General features: G+C 41.2%; 1 pseudogene across 1 annotated transcript in view; it reads right to left on the reverse strand.

The window, feature by feature from the left end:
• Positions 1-5,940: 5,940 nt before the first annotated feature.
• LOC308624268 (T-cell activation inhibitor, mitochondrial-like) overlaps positions 5,941-12,483 on the reverse strand; it is a 29,903-nt pseudogene continuing 23,360 nt past the window's right edge. Inside the window, exons 4-7 of the transcript XR_014017901.1 lie at positions 11,046-11,173; positions 10,748-10,803; positions 7,118-7,350; positions 5,941-6,151 (exon numbers count right to left, since the gene is read on the reverse strand). The product of XR_014017901.1 is annotated as a T-cell activation inhibitor, mitochondrial-like (transcript). The remainder of the gene's footprint in view (positions 6,152-7,117; positions 7,351-10,747; positions 10,804-11,045; positions 11,174-12,483) is intronic.

The raw sequence follows: 12,483 nt of genomic DNA on the forward strand, positions 1-12,483 counted from the left end.
CCCGCAATGGGAGAGGCCACAGCAGTGAGAGGCCTTCATACCTCAAAAAAAAATACTCAAGACAAATGACAATTAAAACACAACCATACAAAAATCTATGTGATACAGCAAAAGCAGTACTAAGAGGGAAGTTCATAGCAATACAGACATTCCTCAAAAAAATAAGAAAAATCTGAACTAAACAAATTAACCTATCACCTAAAATAATCAGAAAAAGAAAAACATACAAAACTTAAAGTCAGAAAAAGGTAGGAAATAATAAAGATCAGAGAGGAAACAAATAGAGATTTTTAAAAAATAGAAAAAGATCAATAAAACCAAGAGCCAGTTTTTGAAAGTATAAACAACGTCAAAAAACCTCTGAGAAGGCTCACCAAGAAAAGAGAGAGGACCCAAATAAACAAAATATGAAATGAAAGAGGAGAAATAAAAATCAATACCTCAGAAATACAAAAAACAATAAGAAAATACTATGAACAGCTATATACCAACAAATTGGACAACCTAGAAGAAATGGACAAGTTTCTAGAAATATACAGCCTGCCAAAACTGAATCAAGAAGAAATAGGTAATTTGAACAGACTAATAACTAGAAGTGAAATAGAATCTGTAATTGTAAAAACTCCCTGCAAACAAAAGTCCAGGACCAAATGGCTTCACTGGGGAATTCTATGAAACATACAAAGAAGAAGAACTTATACCAAGCCTTCTCAAACTCTTCCAAAAGATTGAAGGGGAGGGACACTCCCAAAGTCATTCTATGAAGCAACCATCACCCTGATATCAAAACCAGACAAAGACACTACCAAAAAAGAAATTACAGGCCAGTATCTTTGATGAACATACATGCAAAAATCCTCAACAAAGTATTAGCAAACCGAATCCAACAACACATAAAAAGGATTATATACCATGATCAAGTTGGATTCATACCAGGGTCACAGGATGGTTCAACATACACAAAATCAATCAATGTGATACACCACATCAACAAAAGAAAAGACAAGAACCACATGATCATTTAAAATGATGCAGAAAAAGCATTTGATAAAATGCAACATCCATTCATGATATAAACTCTTACAAAAGTGGGCATAGAGGGAACATATTTCAGGATAATAAAGGCTATTTATGACAAACCCAAAGCCAATATAATACTCAACAGTGAAAAGCTGAAAGCCTTCCTGCTAAAATGTGGAACAAGACAAGGATGCCCACTCTTACCACTTCTATTCAACAGAGTATTGGAAGTCCTAGCCACAGCAATCACACAAGAAAAAGAAATAAAAGATATCCAAAGTGGAAGGGAAGAGGTAAAATTGACATTATATGCAAATGACTTGATATTGTATGTATAAACTCTATGGACTCCACACAAAAAACTACTAGAACTTATAAACGAATTCAGCAATGGAGCAGGATACAAGATTAACATACAGAAATCTGTTGAACTTCCTTACACTAATAAAATATCAGAAAGGAAAAGTAAAAAAACAATCCCTTTTAAAAGTGCATCTTAAAAAAAAAAAGAAAAAAACAAGCCTAGGAATAAACCTGAACAAGGAGGTGAAAGACTTATACACTGAGACTTATAAAACATTTATTTTAAAAAATTGAAGATGATTTAAAGAAATGGAAAGATATCCCATGATCTTGGACTGGAAGAATTAATATTGTTCATACTACCCAAAGCAATCTACAAATTTAAGGCAGTCCCTATCAAATTACCCATGACATTTCTCACAGAACTAGAACAAATAATCCTAAAATTGATATGGAAACACAAAAGACCCAGAATTGCCAAAGCAAAACTGAGAAAAAAGAAGAAAGCTGAAGGCATAACCCCCCCAGACTTCAGACAATACTAAAAAGCTACAGTAATCAAAACAGTACAGTATTGGCACAACACACACATATGGGTCAAAGAAACAGAATAGAAAGACAAGAAATAATACCACACACCTACAGTCAATTAATGTTCAACAAAGGAGGCAAGAATATTCAATGGAGAAAAGACAGTTTCTTCAGCAAAATGTGCTGCGAAAGCTGGATAGGGCCATGTAAATCAACGAAGTTAGAACACTCCCTTGCACCATACAAAAATATAAACTCAAAATGACTTAGAGACTGAAATATAAGATGTAACATCATAAAATTCCTAGAAAGGAATACAGGCAAAACAGTCTCTGGCATATATCGTGCCAATATTTTTTTTAGGTAAGTCTCCCAAGGCAAACAAAATAAAAGCAAAAATAAACAAATGGGACCTAATCTAACTTAAAACCTTCTGTGCAGCACAGGAAAGCATAAACAAAATGAAAAGACAACTTGTGGACTGGAATAAAATATTTGCAAACAATTTGACTGAAAAGGCTTATTCCCAAAATATACAAATAGTTCATACAACTCAGTAACAAAAAGACATGATACAAATAAACTTAGAAAATAAACTTATGGTTACGAAATTGGAAAGGTGGTGGGGAAGGATAAAACGGGAGTTTGGGATTAGCGTATACACACTACTACACTTAAAATAGATAAACAGGGACTTCCCTGGTGGCGCAGTGGTTAAGAATCCGCCTGCCAAGGCAGGGTACACGGGTTCAAGCCCTGGTCCAGGAAGATCCCACATGCTGCAGGGCAACTAAGCCCGTGCTCCACAACTACTGAGCCTGCTCTCTAGAGCCCACAAGCCACAACTACTGAGCCTGCATGCCACAACTACTGAAGCCCACTCACCCTAGAGCCCACACGCAGCAACTACTGAACCCACGTGCTGCAACTACTGAAGCCCATGCGCCTAGAGCCCGTGTGCTACAACAAGAGAAGCCACCGCAATGAGAAGCCTGTGCACCACAACAAAGAGTAGCCCCCCTTCGCCACAACTAGAGAAAGCCCACAGGCAGCAACGAAGACCCAACACAGCCAAAAAATAATAAAATTAAATAAAATTTAAAAAAAATTAACTACAGCGAGATATCACCTCACACCAGTCAAAATGGTGATCATCAACAAGTCTACAACGATAAGTGCTGGAGAGGGTGTGCAGAAAAGGGAACCCTCTTGCACTGTTGATGGGAATGTAAATTGATACAGCCACTATGGAGAACAGTATGGAGGTTCCTTAAAAGAACAAATATAGGGCTTCCCTGGTGGCGCAGTGGTTGAGAGTCCGCCTGCCGATGCAGGGGACACGGGTTCGTGCCCCAGTCCGGGAAGATCCCACATGCCGCGGAACAGCTGGGCCCGTGAGCCATGGCTGCTGAGCCTGTGTGTCCAGAGCCAGTGCTCTGCAACGGGAGAGGCCACAACAGTGAGAAACCCGCGTACCACAAAAAAAAAAAAAATAGAACTACCATACGACCCAGCAATCCCACTACTGGGTGTATACCCTGAGAAAACCATAATTTAAAAAGAGTCATGTACCACAATGTTCATTGCAGCACTATTTACAATAGCCAGGACATGGAAGCAGCCTAAGTGTCCACCGACAGAAGAATGGATAAAGAAGATGTGGCACATATATACAATGGAATATTACTCAGCCATAAAAAGAAACGAAGTTGAGTTATTTGTAGTGAGATGGATGGACAGAGTCTGTGATACAGAGTGAAGTAAGGCAGAAAGAGAAAAACAAATACCATATGCTAACACATATATATATATATGGAATATAAAAAAAAAGGTTCTGAAGAACCCAAGGGCAGGACAGGAATAAAGACTCAGACGTAGAGAATGGATTTGAGGACACGGGGTTGGGGGAAGGGTAAGCTGGGATGAAGTGAGAGAGTGGCGTGGACATATATACACTACCGAATGTAAAATAGATAGCTAGTGGGAAGCAGCCGCGTAGCACAGGGAGATCAGCTCAGTGCTTTGTGACCACCTAGAGGGGTGGGATAGGGAGGGTGGGAGGGAAACGCAAGAGGGAGGGGATATGGGGATATATGTATATGTATAGCTGACTCACTTTGTTATACAGGAGAAACTAACACACCATTGTAAAGCAATTATACTCCAATAAAGATGTTAAAAAAAAAAGGGAAAAAATTCAAAACAGGGCTGGCTTTCAGGAAGCCAGCTTCTTAAGGTACATTTTCCTCACACTGTATTAAAAAAAAAAAAACACATGAAAATGTACTCAACATCGCTAATTATTGGAGAAATGCAAATCAAAACTACAACAAGACACCACCTCACACCATTCAGAATCGCCATCATCAAAAAGTCTACAAATAATAAATGCAGGAGCGAGCGTGGAGAAAAGGGAACCTTACTACGTTTTGGTGGGAATGGAAATTGGTAAGAGCCACTATGGAGAACAGTACGGAGGACCTTTTACAAACTCAAACTAGAGCTACCATATGATCCGGCAATCTCACTGCTAGGCGTATATCTGGAAAAAACCATCATTTCAACAGACACATGCACCAGAACATTCGTGTGCTATTTAAAAGAGCCAAGATAGAGAAGCAACCTTAATGTCCACTGACAGAAGAATGGACAAAGAACCTGTGGTACATACATAGAATGGAATATTACTCATCCATTAAAAAGAACAAAATAATGCCATTTGCAGAAACATGGATCGACCTAGAGATGATCATACTAAGGGAAGGAAGGAAGTCAGAGAAAGACAAATGTGATATCACATGTGGAATCTAAAGAGAAAATGATCCAAATGAACTTATTAACAACACAGAAACAGACTCATAGAGTTCGAAAACAAACTTATGGTTAGAAAAGGTAACGACACAAACACAAATGCTCACCAACCAATCCAGAAGCAGGCTATTTGTTAAATAGGATCTGGCCAGGAACTGTCACCAATTCCACAAGTGAAACAGATATGTGACTCCTTCACTTATTTGATGCGTAAAAAGAACCCATCATCTCCTGGGAAACAGATCATGTCCACAGTCCTCCTGTGTGGCCACCCTTTCTCTGTTTCACATCCTTGGCTTTTTAAACAAGCAATTTGTGTAGATCGAGGAGAGAACGGGCAGCGAGGCCAGAGAAGTAAGTAACCAGAGGGGGGCCCCAGCAGCACGCTCGGACAATCACCCCGGTCCTCCACCCACCAGGCTCCTGCCCCCACCCTCCTTACCCTCCGCCCCAGACACATCAGCCTCGGCCTCCTCGGCCACAGCCTCTGCTTCCTGTTCCCTTCCCAGAGCATCAGCCTTGGCTCCTCTCACGCATGACACCTCTCCGTCCACCACCCCCGGCACTGAGGGCACTTGCGTCTCCTGCGAGCCTGGGGACCAGGCCTTCATCTTTCTACCAGTGGCGCCTTGCACAGCTTCCGATCCACAACGGTCACAGCAAATGACGGCTGCATGAATGAATGAATCCTTGCTAGCCAAACCTCCTTAGGCCACATCTTTAGGAAAACCACCCTGTTTTGAATATAATACTCTCCCTTTCTTCATAGTAGATCCATGAAACATCATCAACACTATCTCACTGCCTACAAAACTACTGTCTATAACAGGATTCCTTCAAAGATACAAATGGCATAGAGACAGCACTGCTTATGAGCCAAAAACCTTTTTCACTTTAAGATTTGTTCTCAATTTAATGACAGTGCAGACGAGGCTTGTTTTCTATCAGCAGATTTCAAAATTTTAAACAGTGAAGATTCCAATTAATCAAGTAGTAACTGAGTTTTCCCCCTTTGTTGCCACCCTTTTCCATCTGCACAGTTTCTTTCTGATACTCTTATCTTTCATTCTGCTCCTGAGTTGACTTTTATATTAGCAAGCCCTGCTTCTCAAATTGAGGTACATGGTGGGAATGCAACTGAGGTTATTATACTGAGAAAACAGCCACATCCAATCCCTGGCACAACCGGGGGGAATAAATAAATATGTTACTCCTAAGTGACATACAGTTTAATACAGTCGATTTCCTAAGTTCAATACAGTTTTAATTTCCCCTACTTATGAGTTCTGACTACCTGAATATTTTTAACGATTAGACGGAATGGTAAGACAGGAAGAGGGCTAAGAGCACTCACTCTTCTTTTCTTTTCATGTTCTCTCTTGCCTGTTGGGCTTTGGTGAGAATAAACCACTGGAGGTTTGCTGGATCGCAGAGGATTGGAATGTTAAAATGCCCAAGTTCGTGCAAACTTGGAGCATATCTGTCACTGTAATAAAGCATACGTAAAAGAAAAAATCAGCAACCTCTCCACCCCCGTTCCACCCCCAAAGAAACGATTTTCTTAGTCCGATTCATGGAAAAGGAACTCATCAAGAAAATCTACCTTAAAGGTACAGTAAGTCCCCTACATATGAATGAGTTCCTTTCCGAGAGTGCGTTCCTAAGTCCAATTATTTGTTCGTAAGTCCAACAAGTTAGTCTAGCTACCCAACTAACACAATTGGCTATATAGCACTGTACTGTAGTAGGTTTATAATACTTTTCACACAAATAATACATAAAAAACAAACACTTGAAATAAAGATACTGTACTACTGTACTCTCTACAGTACTGTACAGTGAAGTACACAAAAGCACAACCACTTGTAGAGGATGCACGCATGTGACAATGTACAGCAGACACATGAACTAACTTAGGAGATTGGACATGTGAACGCACGTTTGCATCTTTGAAAGTTTGCAACTTGAAGGTTCATATGTAGTGGACTTCCTATATAGCAGAATTGATTTGAAGTTTTTCTGTCCCCAAAGAGACACACTATCAGGATGACCATACCCTTCCTGGCCCTGTGACCTTCCTCATCTGTAAGATGGGGGTAGGAATCCACTCCATGGTGAGGTTGTGAGAGCTAAAGAGATAATGCATTTAAGTACTAAGCACGGTGCCTGATATGCACACTGTTGATTTCACATTAGTATAATCCTATAAAGTTTTCCTCAGGACTGATTTGCCCTATAAGTGGCAATATATTTACAGAATGTTCTAGAGATTCAATCTTTCAATCCTCTCATGTTGGCTTTTCTCATGTGTAAAAGAGTGTTGCCAACAGAGGTGGTGACGTTCCTTTCTTTAATTCCTAAGAATCACACATGGAAATACAAAAAATTTCATGCATGGACACACACAGCCCATCTGAGTGAATGAGTAAAAGTAATTGTTTTAGATACTTGCCTGTTAAAGATCATTTGCAAACCATGCAAACTTCAAGGGTGAAAAGGTATTCGACTTTTCAAGAGTCTATTATAGAACACATCAAGAAGAGAGTAATATTCTTCAAGTGTCAACACTGGCTGTAATTCTTCGATATAAACAACTTGGATGCCACCTAGAAGATAGCTTATTTGGTCCTCCAGAAGCATCAGCCTCCTCTGCAGGTCAAAATAACTCGGTAATCTTTCAAAAAGCTACAGTATTTTAAAAAAAAAAGGAAGAAATATTTAGTTTTATGGTACTTTAATAGTCCAAGTTTAGGACTCCAATAAATGGTATTGAGGAATTCTAACAAGAAAATTATTTTCCTAGAAGGAAAATTCAAGTAAGCAATAAGAAAAAAGCTATGGAATGCTGGAAATATTAATATTCAAAACAAACCATTATAAATCTTAGGAACTTTTAGCTAGGAATTGAAGAGATTGCAGAAGAAAAGAAATATGTTCCAAATAGTCTTAACATTTAATAATTCAGGTAAGAATCTCAAATTAGGTTAGAATGATTAAATGGTATAATAAAGAAGGGTTTTATAAATAAAGTCTACATATTTCAATTGCAAATCTATTTCCTCAGAATTTCCCTTAATTCAACTAAATTCTATTATGAAGCACCTACCATGTACTTAAACACTAAACTGGGCCCTTAGAGTATAGAGATTATAAGAATTTGTGTCCCTGTCTCCCAGGGGCTTATTGTCAGGGTGCAGGGAAGCAAAACAAGGGTCAGAATTCAGTGTACTAAGTGCCACATCAGGGTGAAGCGACTGGAGGGTCAAGCAAAGGTTTCTAAGGACGTCTAACATAACCAATATGAAAAGATAAAGAGGATTTAGAGAAGGTTAGATGCGTCACTAATTATTAGAGAAATGCAAATCAAAACTACACTGAGGGCTTCCCTGGTGGCGCAGTGGTTGAGCGTCTGCCTGCCAATGCAGGGGACACGGGTTCATGCCCTGGTCGGGGAGAATCCCACATGCCGTGGAGTGGCTGGACCCGTGAGCCATGGCCACTGAGCCTGCGCGTCCAGAGCCTGTGCTCCACAATGGGAAAGGCCACAACAGTGAGAGGCCCGCGTAACGCAAAAACAAAAACAAAAACAAAAACTACAATGAGGTACCACCTCACACTGGCCAGAATGACCATCATCAAAAAGTCTACAAATAGGGCTTCCCTGGTGGCGCAGTGGTTGAGAGTCCGCCTGCCGATGCAGGGGACACGGATTCATGTCCCGGTTCGGGAAGGTCCCACATGCCGCGGAGCGGCTGGGCCCTTGAGCCATGGCCGCTGAGCGTGCACGTCCGGAGCCTGTGCTCCGCAACGGGAGGGGCCACAACAGTGACAGGCCTGCGTACAGCAAAAAAAAAAAAAAGTCTACAAATAATAAATGCTGGAGGGACTTCCCTTGTGGTGCAGTGGTTTAGAATCCACCTGCCAATGCAGGAGACAAGATCCCACGTGCCATGGAGCAAATAAGCCCATGCGCCACAATTACTGAGCCCGTGCACCATAACTACTGAAGCCTGTATGACCTAGAGCCCACGCTCCACAAGAGAAGCCACCGGTCTGAGAAGCCCACGCACCTCAACAAAGAGTAACCTTCACTCGCCACAACTAGAGAGAAAGCCTGCACGCAGCAACAAATACCAAATGCAGCCAAAAATAAATTAAAAAGAAAAAAAGCTGGAGAGGGTGTGGAGAAAAGGGAACCCTCCTATACTGTTGGTGGGAATGGAAATTGGTACAGTCACTATGAAAACAATATGGAAGTTCCTTAAAAAACTAAAAATAGTGGGAATTCACTGGTGGTCCAGTGGTTAAGATTCTGTGCTTTCACTGCTGAGGGCACAGGTTTAATCCCTGGTTGGGGAACTAAGATCCCTGAAAGCTTTGAGTGCAGGCTTTCTCTAGTTGTGGCGAGCAGGGGCTACTCTTCGTTGCAGTGTGCGGGCTTCTCATTGCAGTGGCTTCTCTTGTTGCGGAGCACGGGCTCTAGGTGCGTAGGCTTCAGTAGTTGTGGCTCACGGGCTCCAGAGCGCAGGCTCAGTAGTTGTGGTGCATGGGCTTAGTTGCTCCACAGCATGTGGGATCTTCCCGGACCAGGGCTCGAACTTGTGTCCTCTGCATTGGCAGGCAGATTCTTAACCACTGTGCCACCAGGGAAGTCCATCACTGCAGGTTTTTTTGTTTGTTTGTTTGTTTTTTGCGGTACGCAGGCCTCTCACTGTTGTGGCCTCTCCCGTTGCGGAGCACAGGCTCCGGACGCGCAGGCTCAGCGGCCATGGCTCACGGGCCCAGCCACTCCGCGGCATGTGGGATCCTCCCAGACTGGGGCGCAAACCCGTTTCCCCTGCATCGGCAGGCGGACTCTCAACCACTGAGCCACCAGGGAAGCCCCCATCACTGCAGTTTTAATTTGCATTTCCCTATGGCTTTTCATGTGCTTATTTGTCATCTATATGTCTTCTTCTGTGACCTATCTGTTCGTGTATTTTATGCATTTCCTAATTCATTGTTTATTTTTTTACTGTTGAGCTTTAAGAGTTCTTCATATATTTAGATACAAAGACTTTGTCAGATAGGTGGTTTGCAAATATTTTCTACCAGATATTTGATTTGAACAGATATTTCACCAAAGAAGATATATGGATGGCAAAAGAGCACATGAAAAGATGCTCACCACCATTCGTCCGTCATTAGAGAAATGCAAATTAAACCCACAATGAGATAGAACCACACACCTCTTAGAGTGGCTAAAATTAAAAAGAGGACCATAGCAAGTGTTGGCAGTTTCTCAAAAAGTTAAAATACCCTAACATATCTGGCCATTCCACTTTTAGGTATTTATCCAAGGGAGAAGGAAATATATGTCCATATAAACTTTGTAGATAAATATTCATAGCAGCTTTATTTCTAGTAGCCAAAAGCTGACACAACCCAACATCCATCAATAAGTGATGGATAAACAAACTGGTATATCCATATGATGGAATACTACGTGGAAATAAAAAGGAATAAATACACACAATAGCATGGATGAATCTCAAATTATGCCAAATGAAAGAAATCAGATCCTAACCCCAACATACTCTGATTCCACTTATATAAAACTCTAGAAATATACACTAATCTATAGTGACAGAAAGCAGACCAGTGGTTGCTTGGGTAGCGGGTGGTGGATGGAAGAGACGGTTTACAAGCGATGTGAGCATTCTTTTGTGGGTGATGGATGAGTTCACTATCCTGATTATGGTAATGGTTTCACGGGTATTTACATATGTCACATCTCATCAAATTATACCCACTAAATATGTACAGTTTATTGTAAGTCAATTATACCACAGTAAATCTGCTAAAAACAAAACAACAGAATGAAGGCCTTTAGGCTATGCTTCAGAAAAGACTATAACATTTCCAAATAAAAACGGACTTAAAAATCAGTCCTCTAAGAATTTAATCTACAAAATAATAAGCATCTGATCTGCAAACAGATGATTCAAATTTCTTTCAGTTTACTGACATATTAGCATAGTTTGAAACAAAAGTATGTCAATAACAAATTAGAGATTATTTTTGCTTTTAAGCTTTTTCTTACTTTTGTCCAGTGATGATGGACATCCATTGTTCCCAGCATCACATGGTATGCGGCCTCTCACTGTTGTGGCCTCTCCCGCTGCGGAGCACAGGTTCCGGACGCACAGGCTCAGCGGCCATAGCTCACATGCCGCGCACGGCATGTGGGATCTTCCCGGACCAGGGCACGAACCCGTGTCCCCTGCATCGGCAGGCTGACTCTCAACCACTGCGCCACCAGGGAAGCCCCCAGTATACAAAGACTCTAACACTTAGCTTTCCTCTAGAATTTACAGATGTGTATAGCCGTTAAGGGATATGGAGTTCGGAAGTGAATGGAAATTGTTTACCTTTTGCATTTTTAAGGCTTTCCAAGTTCTGCTGGGCTAAGCGGCCTAAACTGTGCAGCTGGCTGCAGCGGTGGGCGATGCCCCAGCTCCTCTGCCACCTGGTCCAACAGAGCACACGGCCCATTAACACCCGTGTCCCCCCAGAGGGAGGCACACACTCGCCCCCACTGCTTGACTCCCGTGAAAGCCGAGGAGTTGCTTTCTCAAGGAGACACGCAACATGTTTCCAAACTAACTCATTTTTCAAGAAGCAGCCAAATGGGAAATGAATCATTTACCAGAGGGTAAAAATCTTAGCACTATATTCAGCTATCCAAAGACTTAAAACACGTAAATACACTGTGTTGTTTCTCTTAAAATAAGAGGATGAAATGGGGAAAACTTTGACAAAGATCTTTTTCTTCTTTACATTGTTTAATGACGATGATGTTGTCTTAGATTTAAGTTCCAACTAGGAATTCCAGTTTGGTTTATCAGAATTTTTTTTATCATATTCTAGAGAAAATGATTTTTACGACATCGTGTAATCTGCTCATTTTATAGATGAACATTATTACATCTCAGTGACAAAATGGAACTTGATATTCAATGATGTCACAGAGGCACTTCTGTGTATTGTGTAAAGAGCATTAAGTGGTATCAGAAAACCAACCTTCAAATTCTAATTCTGTGATTTACTAGCTCTGTGACCTTCAACAAACTGCCTCTAGTCTTCCTAAGGTTCCTCTTCATGCTTGCCCAGTGGGGACACTTCTTACAGCACAGGTAGTGTAAATCATAGGGGATGAACATGTGAAGGAGGAAGGCGCTCAACAGGCTTTCAGAAAACTTAGGTTCCTTCTTCATCCTAACACCAATTCTGATGAACATCATTTCTGATAAAGTGAAATCCGCTTTCAAAATCATTCCTTTAACACACAATGTCATCAGTCACAATGCTTCCTTTTGTTGGAGACTTGGTTAATTTCTCAGTAAGCTGAGACACTCAACGTCCACGGTCCTCAAATGTTTTGGTCTCAGGACCATTTTGCACTCCTAAAAACTGAGAACCTTGAAGAGCTTTTGTTTAAATGGGTTATAGTTATTGATATTTACCATAGTAAGAATTAAAGCTGAGAAATTTCTCCACTATATTGTAAAATAATGTTTTATTACTCTTTTTAAATTTTATTTATTTATTTTTGGCTGAGTTGGGTCTGCGTTGCCGCTCGCGGGCTTTCTCTAGTTGTGGCGATCAGGGGCTACTCTTCTTTGTGGTGTGTGGGTTTCTTCATTGTGGTGGCTTCTCTTGTTGTGGAGCACACAGGCTCTAGAGCGCAGGCTCAGTAGTTGTGGCGCACGGGATTAGTGGCTCCGCGGCATGTGGAATCTTCCTGGACCAGGGCTTGAATCCATGTCCCCTGCATTG

Source organism: Mesoplodon bidens, assembly GCF_964165515.1.
Source record: "Mesoplodon bidens genome assembly, chromosome: 10".
Classification (NCBI taxonomy): Eukaryota; Metazoa; Chordata; class Mammalia; order Artiodactyla; family Ziphiidae; genus Mesoplodon; species Mesoplodon bidens.